General features: G+C 38.8%; 1 non-coding gene and 2 pseudogenes across 3 annotated transcripts; 1 reads left to right on the plus strand and 2 right to left on the minus strand.

Moving 5' to 3' along the window:
* Positions 1-335: 335 nt before the first annotated feature.
* Positions 336-12984, minus strand: LOC110840597 (tubulin alpha-1 chain-like; annotated as a pseudogene). The gene is made up of 5 exons (XR_015534192.1): positions 12795-12984; positions 12051-12662; positions 10665-11843; positions 2784-3083; positions 336-2223 (listed from the first exon to the last, which is right to left on the minus strand). The product of XR_015534192.1 is annotated as a tubulin alpha-1 chain-like (transcript).
* LOC147874485 (U6 spliceosomal RNA) lies at positions 4962-5068 on the minus strand. Its single transcript, XR_015534242.1, has one exon. It is a non-coding gene; the product is annotated as a U6 spliceosomal RNA (small nuclear RNA).
* On the plus strand, positions 6908-10282 carry LOC147874486 (NHL repeat-containing protein 2-like; annotated as a pseudogene). Its single transcript, XR_015534186.1, has 4 exons — positions 6908-7425; positions 8772-8882; positions 9423-9606; positions 9896-10282. The product of XR_015534186.1 is annotated as an NHL repeat-containing protein 2-like (transcript).
* Positions 12985-13242: the final 258 nt, after the last annotated feature.

Below are 13242 nucleotides of genomic sequence, written 5' to 3' on the forward strand. Positions count from 1 at the left end.
AATGTGGTGGCCAGAAGGCAGTTTGCATTATAGAAAGTCAATAACGAAAGTAAACTTATAAAGCAGAATGCACCAGAAAGATATTTAGAAACAGCATCTTGCGCATGTTGAACAAAAGTTACACCACAGAAAGTTCTCATTATGATTTTTATGTGAGTTTATGTTGATATAACAATTACAACTAATATTAAGACTCGCTGAATATTATATTACCTTATGAAACTCAAATGTTATCTACCAGCAATTATTTGAATGACTGCACATCATTAAAAAATAACATGCAGCAAAAGTTTCAGATGATGAATATTACAGAAAGGGGAAAGAATGATACAGGCTTCACCAATTTAATTCTCTTTATTTAAGTGTATAAAGAAATTCATTGAAGAGTGAAGTTGTTTCAGATTTCACAGCACTTTACAAAAACTGAGGGTGAGTAGGTGACAAGGTGTCTTCATAAATGGGCATGCAAAAAGGTTGCTGCTGTACAAGTTATAACAAGAACATATGTCAATAAGGCGTCATCCATATCTTACGGAATGATGATTCACAGTTCATATCACTTCAGCTGTTGAACTGTTCAATTGCTGCCAACCACACAGCAGTCATTTAACAAACAACTACAGAGCTAGAGCAGAACCGTAATTTTATTTCTGTGACAAACATGTTCCACAGTGTTGTATGAACTGGATGTGGCAGCACAGCAGCTTGTAGTGTTCAAGCAGTTCTCCTCTAGCCCTCCGTCTGTCGCTATTTTGCTTGCACTATGCCCTGCAACTGCCTTAGCTTTGCGCTCCTTAAAACCATATAGCTTTTTGTACTCTTTAGCTTCCCTCCGTGCTTCGTTTGATAGTTGCCAAGACATTTACTGGAGACACTGACACTGTCATATTGTTCACCTGCGAAAAAGATTAAACAGATAATTTAACTTTTCGAAATATAACTTAAAGTTGTGAACAGACAAAACCAAAACTATGGCATTCAAAGGACAAGATCCCATCAGATCTAAGATAATAATAAATAATATAATCATACAACAAATTAATACATTTAATTATCATATAATTACCTTTATCATATGAAACATAAAAGGATTTCACAGTAAAATTATCAAAATACAAGTTACAGACATCATTTATGAAATCTTTAAACCCTCTAAAACCCCAACAGAAACTAGATCGAAAATATATAAAACCTTGGCCATACCTTTATGGATGCGAAACCTCGATAATGAAACAACGCGACAAATCAAGAATTGCAGCAGCAGAGAGGAAGTTTTTTTTAAAAAAACAGCCAAATACACATGGAGAGATCATAAAAGAGATGACGTCATCCACAAAGAACTACAAACAGAGCCAATATTGGAAAAAATCCACAGATACAGAAGAAACTGGATCCAACATGTACGAAGAATGGAGGAGGACAGATTGCCACATCAAATTTTGAAACATAAACCAACAGGAAAAAGAAAAAATTGACGCCCTTTAAAAAGATTCCTGGATGACTGAGGCCAGAACGGGTCACAAGGCTCAAAATCCTTGACAGCTAGATGATGACGATTGATTCAATATTCACACATTCTTAATAATCATATTTATCCTAGGACAGAAAGTAAAAGAATATCAACACAACAGATATTAAGAATGACAACTTATGGAATTCCCTGGAAAACTGTTTAACTACCACCCTAAAGGAAGAAAAGAGACAGCTTGAGTGGCAAAGAGATGGAAGGACCAATTTGACTAACCTTGAGACTGGAACGGGTAAAAAGGCTTGAACCCTGCAACTACCATTACCATTCCAATAATAATTCTTGACACTGCAAACTAGATCCAAATGTTTTGCTGAAGACCAGATGGTTATGGCACATCTATTCTGTTTAACAAACTCTGATTTGGGGAAGTCCTCAGCCCATGTTTGGATTTCCAAACTGCTTGTAATGTCATGGACTTTTATTACATGATTAACCATTTCAGAAGTGTCTGAAGTGTGATCCTCTCTACTGCCATAAATGCAGACTGGATTTCAGAAACTGCATAGATGAAACTATACAAATTAATGTCAATACGCATGAATGGTAATCACTTTCTTCTTCGCTGCAGCGGGTAATGTTACGGGCATGGCTTTGAGTTGGACTAACAGCTGCTGTCTTGCCACTTACAGTCTTACAGTGGCCTGTATTACTTGTGGTCCCCTGCGTAAGATTCAAGGCCAGTTTCTCTGCTTCTGTGGAGCAGAATAAACAGGCCACAATGTGTAGAACAAAGCACAGGAGTGATACATCACAGACGTGAAATGTTAAACGCGAGTTCATCTGATTTACTTAAACTGAACCAATTGCCCTGTGAACTTTGCACATTAGAAAATTCCAATCTAAAAAATCTTGAATGGAAAAACTCAATCGGTATACTTTATAGGGTACTACAAATTTGGAAAACAAGATAAGAAAAAATGGAGTAGAATAGATAAATTATGACTTACATTTACTAAAAGAGAAGAAATTTATACTGGCTTCTTAGTAAAATCCAAACCCAAAAAGTACTTCTGAATGGAAACATCATACCTGCTTGGACTGATATGACTGTAAAATAAGTTTGAGCATTCTAAGAAGTCTTATAATCTCTTCAGAATATAAATGCAAGGGAAGTGGGAGAATTAACAAATCACAAAGCGCCTTACAGTCAAATATTTGTTTCAAAGAAGTCCTCAATTTTCTGTATCTTAATGAAATCATAGATGAATGCTAATTATATTCATTATCATGTACACTGTAACATGACACTGACCTGTGGTAGACGTTTGCACCTCTTCCTGGTGGGCAGGAATGGGCACCTGTGCCAATTCAACTGCAAGGCTCTGAGTGGCAGCGAGTGTTGCCTCTTCTATAGCCTGCTGAGTGCCTGAAGCTGACAGTGACTGGAGAGGTGACAATCATTCTGCGGCTGCACAATGTTGTCGCGATTGTTGTCGAGTGCATTTTGTCAAACTTGCTAACCTCATGGGGGTTAGCCCTGTTCTGCAGGAGTATCTCCACAGTGTCCACATGCTCACATTCCTCTGCCCAGTGCAGTGGGGGTCATGTGCAGCTGTAACATAATTCATGAGCTTACAAAATTAAAATAAACCAATAACATGTTCTTTACACATAGTGCTGTCTGTTTATCTCCCAGATCACTTGACAATTTCAGATGAAATGTTGTATGAAAAGTATTCTCCCAAATTTAAACATGTTTCATGAATCCAGACATTATGCTGCTGGTTTAATTCATAACCTCAATTGTTTGGCAGAAATGTTGATATTTTATCTAATACTTTCCTAAACCATGCTGTCACCCACATGCCATTCAAATATTCCAAGGATGCAAAACTATTTAAGACTTCAAACTGATACTGTTCTCTAAATTTCACACAGTTTACTTTCTTTAGATTATGTCTTTCTGTCTCCCAATAAGCACACACATTTTTTTTACACAAAACGTTATTTAAAATATAATGTGGCCCGGCCATGGCAAATGTGACAGTGATGGATTTACAAGATGAAATTCTTATATCCAATCCATGAAGATACAGCACTGCAAATCGAAGTCAACACACAGAGAAACTATTGACCTTATTATTTGAGAATAAGGGATTTGAACCCCCCCCCTCCATACTACATGACTGTGGGCCAAGCATTGACTCTGGTGTTTAAGAATTTAGTGGCACGCTACTCTGACACATGGACGGTTGGAGCAACATATTCCATAACATGGCTGATGAAGGTTAATAATTCTTAATTAAGACACATACAGTGTTTCAAAAGTCAATGCTACTCCCCATCTTAGATTTATAGGATAGTCTGTTAGTTAGCATACAAGTTTGATATTCAAAGGTATTTTGGTATTCAAAAGGTTCGTGGTACGATCCTAACTGCTGCCATCAGTACCAGAACAATACCCAGTCAACACAAAAAATGAGTAGGACCAACATTCACATGTATATATGTGTCAGGCAATGGACAATGTTTAATGTAAGTGTGGTGTTGGATTGAACACACAGACAGCAAGAACTGGCGACAAATATATCAGATGAACTGAATGCTGCACTACATTCTCTTCAGTAGAAACAAAGTAATTAACTGAAGGTACTGTGTCTAAGTCGGCAAACATATCTTCTCTACGTGTGTCTGTCTCCTGAAAAGATAAGGGAAACATAAAAGCTGTTGTGTAGTGTCTAAGGTTGAAGTACAGGGAAAAGGGAGGATGTTATTACAATACGCATTAGTTAATAGTGAGGCCAAAACTGACCAGTGTGGAAATGCGGCAATTCTAAATACTCAATAATCTGGACGTCCAGGTAATTTGTGGAGGTGTGTAAAATTCTGAGGAAAAGATGTCTGAATTCAGTGATGTGGCAGGATGAATCTGAATTGATGTGGGAGGCAGCAGGTGTGGCCTACTTTAAGGTGTTATCCTGGAATTTCCCAGGACTGAGAAATATTATGAACAAGATGATGTAGTTGAATAAAAATTTCCTTGGATATTATCCATCGTCTAGTAAATATGAAACGTAAAATGACGTTTCGGAGATAGGGATTAGCTCTATCTAGTGGGCCCAACTGTGTAGGAACCTGAAGACAGAGATAGAGTCCCATCTCCGAAACGTCGTTTTACGTTTTATATTTACTAGATGATGGATAATATCCAAGGAAATGTTTATTCAATTGACACTTCACCATCATCAAGAAGTTTTAAAGATGATGTAGGATGATTCTAAGTCATGAATCAGAAAGGACACCCTATTTTGGGCAATGCTCTACTAGTATGTCACTCAGGCTCTCATTCATTGGTCAGTGTTTTAAACTTACTGCAAGGAACATTCACCTAACAAAATCAATTATGATGTGTAGTCAAGTTACATTTGTTGTTGTGAAATGCTAAAGAATAATGCAAACTGTAAACATTGGTATGTTTTAAGAACAACTTAAAATTATGAAACATTTCACCATCTTGCACATAATCCTTGTGCAGGGGCCACGCTAATCTTCACCACATTACTGCAATGTTAGTGTGTGCAGTGCCGCAGTGACTGCCACTCAAGCTACTGCCATTGGATAATTTAATCTACATATTTAGGAAACTGAAAGATTAAATGTTTCACTGCTTGAGAAAGAAGCTGACAGATGACTGATTTTGTTCTCAATAATTTTGTGAAAAAGTATTCTGTACTTTTCCCCTACAGAATATCCCAAGTGAGATTTTACCCTCTTCATTTCTTTGAGTTGTGTCACTGAAGTGTGAGCACTTTGTCATGACTGAAATTCTCTTAATTTATGAATGTAATCTATGCTCACACCGTCTGTTTGTAATATATGAAACAAAATGTCAGTACTAAAGAAACAAAGTGTTTAAGCAGATAAACCTGTTGCCTTCATGAATGTACATCAAGATGAAATAATTATCAGAAGTTTCATCCATTATTAAGTGGTTCTCATATTTGTTGTAAAATGCCATCTAGCATCAATTCATGGACGGCTTTAATGAAATTATTCTGGAAGACCGAAGATGTGACTTTGAAAACAGTAGCTGCCTCTAAGTGGTCAGTCAAAAGAGGATCATAATCTTCTAGCATTTGCAAAGATTCTATATAGTTGCCTCTATCAAGGAGTGATTCAGATTGACAGTAACCTCTAAATGGCAACAGGCAACCCTTTCAATCATCCAAACATTTCTCCATTGTATTTTTCATTTTTTGGTGAAGTTATGAGGTTAGGAGAGGCCCCTCAAATAGAAATATTTTGACTTTCTTGAAGCAGCAAGCATGGCCAGCTAGGCAGTTATGTCTAATACAAATTAATTAATTATTTAATCAATTAAGATGTTTACATTTAAATTGTTAATTTCTTAAATTACATATTAAGAATATTTTACTGTCTTTCACATTCACTCTATACAGCTAAGAGAAGAAGGGTATAAGGGATGAGCTTGTAACAGTCAGAAAGCTGCTTTGTATGTTCTCAGCAACCCCTTCCCAGAAAATACTTGAACCATGGACTGAGGCACTTGAGTAGCCGTGAAATGCAAATGAAACTGATATGACAGGAAGTACAAAGTACAGTCCCTCAGAAAGTCAAGAAATTCCCCACCTTTTACTAAACCCAAATATTCCCTAACATGTTCACAAGAACATGCCACCTTTCACTCTCCTGAGCAAGATGAATCCAGTTCACAGGCTACCACCCAATTCTCTTTAACCTTTCAAGCAGAAACTAGTCTTAAACACTTCAGCATTCAGTCATAACCTCAAATAAATCACAACTCATAACCATCAATGAGCAAGCGGTCAGTGGCAATTATGGACATAACAGCTGTTTACTCTAAGGACCACTGGAAACTGATAAATACATCTGTGGCAAAATGAAGGTATTATTTTCAGTGCATGTACCTTGAAGCCAAAGTGTCACGGGCCCAATATGTTATGTTATGTTATTAACATTCATTTCATGGCCTAACCTACTGTACATTCAAGATGCTAAATTTAATAGTCCTCAAGGGGTGGTATTTCACCATCCAACTTTGCTGTACGTTGCAGACACAGAAAACCACGCTGTCAGAGAGGTAACTAGATAATCTAAATCTATATTGAATTGATGTTGTCTTTCAAACTTCAATATATATACCATTTTATCAGCCTGTATTTAATTCATTTTTTTTCCCATTTACCAAAAATTATCTCTACCAAGAGAACATCAAATTTCCTTTACATAAACCAGTTAATTGCAGGATCTGGCTAATGTAATAACATAGTGCTACCTTCAAAATCACATGAAAATTGTTAATGACCTCTCCGAAGGGCCTTCTTCCTAGTTCACTGCACAACCAATAGAAGTCACACATGTGCACTTATCCATCTGTATCATGCTTTGTAAGATGAAAACACAGCACTGAATCTTTATATGCATACTCTTTTGTTTTGTGACTGCTTGCTAGCAACAAGTTTGTAACACACAGTGTGAAGCTATAACAAAAGCAAATGTAAGAAACAGCTGTCTGGTCTGATGAGGAGGAAATTGGGCTTATTGGGTTCTGTTTGTTTCACAATGGATGTACTGATGAAGAAAATCCCACACAATTGAGATCAGTTGGGCTTTGACATTCTGAGCAGTGCATTCTTAAATCTGCACATACTGCAATTTCAGATCAATTTGCAATCACTGCGTGTCATAACACTCGTTGGCAGAGGAGTTGAAGGTTTGGATCTTGTCAGTGGAGCGCAGTTTAGAGAACTGGTGATCTCATCACCATGGGATCTGTGCCTGGTGTCTAGCACTGTGATTTCTGGGGCTTCAACTCTAGAAGAGTCAGATAGAGATGTACTGCTAATTGCCATGGCAGGAGTGCATCAGGTCTGGGCGCTGTTCCTCAATAAATCTACATGGTGGAAGGGCAAGTAAGTAGAAACTTATAGTATTCTGTATTAATATCTGTTCCTTATATAAAATGTAACAGAGCATCCTCCTAACCAGATTTAACTGTGTATTTATACATCGGTGACCAAAGATCAAGGTCAAGTGGTTAACAGACCATCTTTATGTTCAGGAGGATCCATGTTCAAATGTCAGCTAACCTGACTGAAAGCAAAGTTATTCCGCTTGTGCTGCTGTTGTAGGCAACAGTAAAGAAGAAAATCGAAACAACTCATACCCACACGCGGCTGGATTAGCACAGCCATCGGGTCTCACCGTAGCAAGCGAACTGCAAACCGTCTTGGTTGCTGACAGTGAGAGCTGCAGCATTCGCGAGATATCGTTAACAGATGGGAAGGTGTCGGCTGTGGTGGGGTGTGACAAAAGTCCCTTTGTAAGTCACAGCTGATTTATGAAAAAAATTCTCTTCGTAATGCAGTTTGATGCTGGATGGTGGGACTTAATAAAACTCAAATACTTCAGTATGCTTTTAAGTAAACATTTGATTTGTTGTGAGATTTGAAGTTCTTGCAGCAGTGAAGATATTCACACCTTCTTCTTCCCTGTGTATCAAATATAAACTGAATGGGATAAATGTTTTCGTGATTTTCAGAATCTGTTTGCTTTTGGGGTCAAAGACGGAAAGCAGTTTGACGCAAAACTACAGCACCCTCTGGGTGTTGCTTGGTGTAACCTAAACAAAATTCTGTACGTTGCAGACTCATACAATCACAAACCAAAGGCTGTGAATGTATAGAGTAGTGTCTGCACAACTGTAATGGGATCAGGAGAGCCAGGCAACAAGACTGGGTGTTATGAAACTCCAGACGCTGTACAGGCAACAGTCATCAGAACTTGTGTAATTTTAATTATTCAAAGGCAGGAAAATAATCATTGTATGATGAAGAGGATACCGCTGTTGTTATTGTTATTGATGTGATGGGGTGAGACTATGTCTCTGTGGGACTGAGTCTGTAACGGGCCCTATGTTTAGTTCCTAGATGATATATGATAGAATATGGAGCAGCTGTGGAGTGACACTTTTAGGGAAAAACCAAAGGTCTCAGAGCAAAATGTGTCTCAGTGCTACTTTGTTCACCACAAATTCTCATTTGGACTGACCTAGGTGCAAACCCAGGCTTGCGTGAAGAAGCGCAACTAACCGTCTGAGCTGCGGCATCATCATTTGTGTTCCCAGTTCCCTCATATGGAAGATTTTGACATAATAAAATGTTTTCATTGTAATTTTTGGGCATAATATTGAAAGGCCCCCCCCCCCCCCCCCACCAGTATGTATAAAAGCTTCTACTCTTGTGTCTGTTGATTGCAGCTGAATGAACCAGGTCTTTGCGTCAGTCATGCCAGTCAGCAGCTGTACGTTGCTGACACCAACAACCACTGCACTAAAGTTGTCCAGTTGGAGGATAAAACAGTTGAGAAGGTAAAGACCTGCTGCATTATTCTTCATAATGTTTTGTGGAGATACTTTGGCACATTTCAGTCGTTGATATTTGTAATTCTGAACCTGAGAGTCTTAGTATCACAGATTTGTTAATTTGTTGCAACTATCATATGTCGGTATCCTGATTTCTAACAATAAACATATTTAATTTGTTTGTTACTGGATGAGTTAAGAGGTTATTTAACAACTCCTGTACCAAATGCAGTGATTATTTAATGTCAAATGATGCTAAAGGTTAGCTCCATTCATTGAAGTTGAGAGGATCTGAAAGGAGCAGTCTTGCCATATTTATTGGTGCTCTCTGGAAATTTAGGGGGGGGGGGGGGGAACAATGAAAAGATCAGTCATGAAATTCAGTGTCCAAGATAAGATTTTTAAACTGGGCATCTCTGCAATACAAATAAAAAGTATTGAGCCACTTTCAACAATTTTATATGTTACTCATGGCGAATGAATTTAAATTGTACATTATTTATAGTGAGCGGGTAAAAGATGGTGTTACGAGATGGTTTGTTGCAGCTGGAAATATTCCTGCCACAAGAGGTCAAACAGGTGAAAAGTAAGAAGACTTGTACAGTGCTGCCAACAGATCTGACAATCAGTTCAGCTGGTGGTGAAATCAGCCTGATTCCATCAGTCGCACTAGATGATGGCCTAACACTCACAGATGGTGCGCCTCAGAAATGGGCTCTGGAGTTCCCGGGTAATGACCTACCACAATCTTGCATATGATTAAAAAAAATATTTTCACTTTCGTGTGTGATCCTTCTTGTCTAAAGTTGAAATCCTGCCTCTGGCATGGATGTTATTTCTAGTCAATAAACATTTATCCTGCCATAACTAACCACCTTTGTACATTTTCAACAAGTAATAGAATTATATTTCCACTCTGCTGATAAGTGAAGTTCATATTCTAGTCAGATAAATATAGTAATAGGTGTTTTTCACATTGTTTTTGAATGTAAGTAGAAATTGTCTTGCATTGTGTCCAGATACGTCATGGTCAGCCACCACCTCTAGCGGGGAATACAAACGAGAGACGACACTACACATACTTCGTTCCAAAGCAGAAGCAAAATCCCACGAGTTTCTCTGTCAATTATCGTTTGTCACGAACATTCAGAATGCAAAACCTACGCTTTATCAGAACCGCTATATATGCTGAAGGTGCACCAGCTAAAGTTGTCCACAATTTTACTCACATTATCAGACCGTATCAAACGCAATCTTCAAGCAGACCATCATAATCCATCTATATGCTTCATTTTTGTAACCACGCAAATATTTTTTTGAAATCTCACTGAGTTTACCATCAGTTTTATTAACATGTGAATGTTGTTTCAAACATGCATGAAATAAAGAGTATATGCTAAGCAGTATTATGTTGAAACTTGAAATTAAGTTTATAAAAATGTACTGTAATAGCAGTCTTCTCAAACACCCCCACCCACAATCTTTCCTTTTCCTGAGACCAAGCTCCACACCTTAAAAACTCTTTAATAATACCAACATTTTTATAGGGACTGGACACACGGGCGAGCACTAAGTTAAAATATTCAAATTGATCAGGTAACATTCTAAAGAGTAATTCACCATTTGAATTAGTTTGGCCATGATAAAGGAAGCAGTAAGCACCTCTGAACTGTCAAAACTTCTACTAGACTACACAAAACACCCCACAAGTCATTTTCATACTAAATACATTAAAAAACCAATAAAATTTAGATAATTAGTCTAATACAAGTACTTCAAAAATCTCACATTTGTGGCTGAAGAGCTACAGCCATATATAACTGCACCTGAAATAGGAAAAAACCTTCTTCCTCAGCACCTCCATGGTAACAGGCATTTAGGAAATCACACATTAAGCACAGTACATTTCTTGCATCCATCTTGGACTTTGGTTTTCCACCTACCATGTTCTTTTCACAAGTACGACCAATGCAAATTGAACAGGAAAATAAAAAAAATTCAGTGCCTTTACTTCAAATCACTGAAGTATTTCTCACTAATCACAAAAAATTGTAAACTCAATTTGTCAAATGGCACTTATGCAACAAAAAGATTCATGTTCACAAAAGCCTGCCACCAAACTCCATCTTGAGCCAGCTGCGCTCAGTTCGCTCCATTGATTCCCATCTCCCCAAGGTCTCCTTCCTTCAGGGATACCAACCAATGCCTCATATCTCACCCAACAGTTCCACCAACTTGCAAGGCATAAACACTTCAGCTAAAAAAACACTTGGTACAAGTATGCAAGATATTTAGATGAAAGTAGAGAAAATGGATGGAAGGTAAAAGAAATAGGCACAAAAAAATTTCCTTTCAAAATGAACTCACTTTATTACATTGGCAAGCACTGATGGACAGGTTGAAACATTATTTGACAAATACAAAATTCTTACAATACTGACAACCAAAATTGAAACTGGAGCAGACATTCAATATTCCTCTGCCCCCTCTCATTCTCCTTACAACTGAATGCCTGCCTGCCTTCTCGTAATCTCTCACCAGCTTTCTAAGCTCGTTGCGAGCTTCAAACGACTCGAGTTCATCCATACTCCCACACAAGAAATCATCAACATTACTTTTACTGTAATTGCTCCTGACAGAGCTCCTAATCTGATTAAAGACCTTCGAAATGGCAGTCATGTTGGACAACATGCAGAGTGCAAGCGCTGCCTCTGCCAGGTCACCTCCTGATACCACAGTTGGTGGCTTGGAGTTGATGCCAACAATGAAGTCAGGTGGACACCCGTCCGTGAATTGGATCAAGCGCTCATTCATGATGGTCGCTTTGGTAGTGTTGGCACAACGTCCCCTCTGTATAGCATGCATCCGGCCATGTACTTTCCATCTGCTGGGTCACACCTCACCATCTGGTTGGCAGGCTCAAAACAAGCATTTGTAATTCCAGTTACAGACAGCTGGTCATATTTGCGTAGTCATTTGACAGTCTTTTCATCAGCTTCACGTTCGAGCTGATGAGAAAGCTGTCGGATGACTACGCAAATATGACCAGGCTTAACTTTGCTGTCTGCTCCCCCACTTCGGATCAGACACCTGTCATGACTTTCAACATTCTCCTTACCACTCGGAGACAGCTCAGCAGCGGTGAGCCATGCACTGCGACCTGGGATGTTCCCTGCCTTGTCATGTGAGATGAGCGGGGCATAGCTAATGACAGGGAAGTGAAGGCTTGTTTGGGCACCAAGGTATTCATCAATTTAGCGATGTCAGCATTCTGATTGTAATCAAGCTGGGAAAAAGCGGTTATGGAAGATACAGCCTGGGCAATCAGACTGTTCACGTTGGTGTTGGTGGGGCTTTTAATATGCAGGTTATGTTGCCAGATGTCTAAAATGGCTTCATTATCAAGCATGAAAACACACTTAGAATGTTTAAGCATGGCGCGGGTGGCAAGGAGAGTGTTGAAAGTCACGGCAGGTGTCTGATCCAAAGTGGGGGAGCAGACTGCAAAGTTAAGCCTGGTCTTATTGCCGTAGTCTTGAGACAGTTCTTGCATCAGCAGGGACGTGAAGCCGGAGCCAGTGCCCCCACCAAAGGAATTGAAGATCAAGAAACCCTGAGGACTGCTGCACTCCTCGGCCAGCTATCGGATGCAGTTCAGAACGGGGTCCACGATCTGACTGCCGATGGTGTAGCGACCTTTGACATAGCTGTGAGTAGCACCTCCATTTCCATTATTCAAATTATTATGGTCAAATAGCTGACTGTAGATGCCAGTGTGAACTTCATCTGTGAACACACCAGTCAACTTCCAATTTCAACATATCAACATTACACTCTGCTACATTTCAATGGGCATTTCCCAATACAATTAAACAGGATTCTCCTTGGCTTCACTTATGAGATTTCAAATGTACATACCTACTACTGTGGGCTCAGAGTCCACAAAAATTGCCCGTGCTACATGATTTCCTGCGCCAGTTTCCTTGAATGTTTTGAAGCTGTTATCATTGCTTTTTACAGCCATTTGACCATCAGGCTGAATACCATGTTCCAGGCAGTACAATTCCCAGCATTCGTTGCCAATTTGCCAACATGAATGGAGATCCACTCACTCTGAAACACAACACAACTTCAGACTACCCTGTCACATGACAACACATTGAAAAATCCTGTCCTTTCATATGCTATTAAGTGAAACATAAAATTATAGTAGATTATGAATTTCTTAAATGTTTTAGAGCCACAGTTCAAAACCCACACATATGGAAGCAGTGATTCTTCAGACAATGTTTAGCCAATATGAAATACGTACCATCCATTTTCAAGACTGCCACATCAATGCTTGTACAAATATATACAACCGATG

The sequence above is a fragment of the Zootermopsis nevadensis genome, unplaced genomic scaffold (assembly GCF_977971745.1).
Source record: "Zootermopsis nevadensis isolate Lab colony 2312 unplaced genomic scaffold, Znev_1.0 Znev_ptg000008l, whole genome shotgun sequence".
Classification (NCBI taxonomy): Eukaryota; Metazoa; Arthropoda; class Insecta; order Blattodea; family Termopsidae; genus Zootermopsis; species Zootermopsis nevadensis.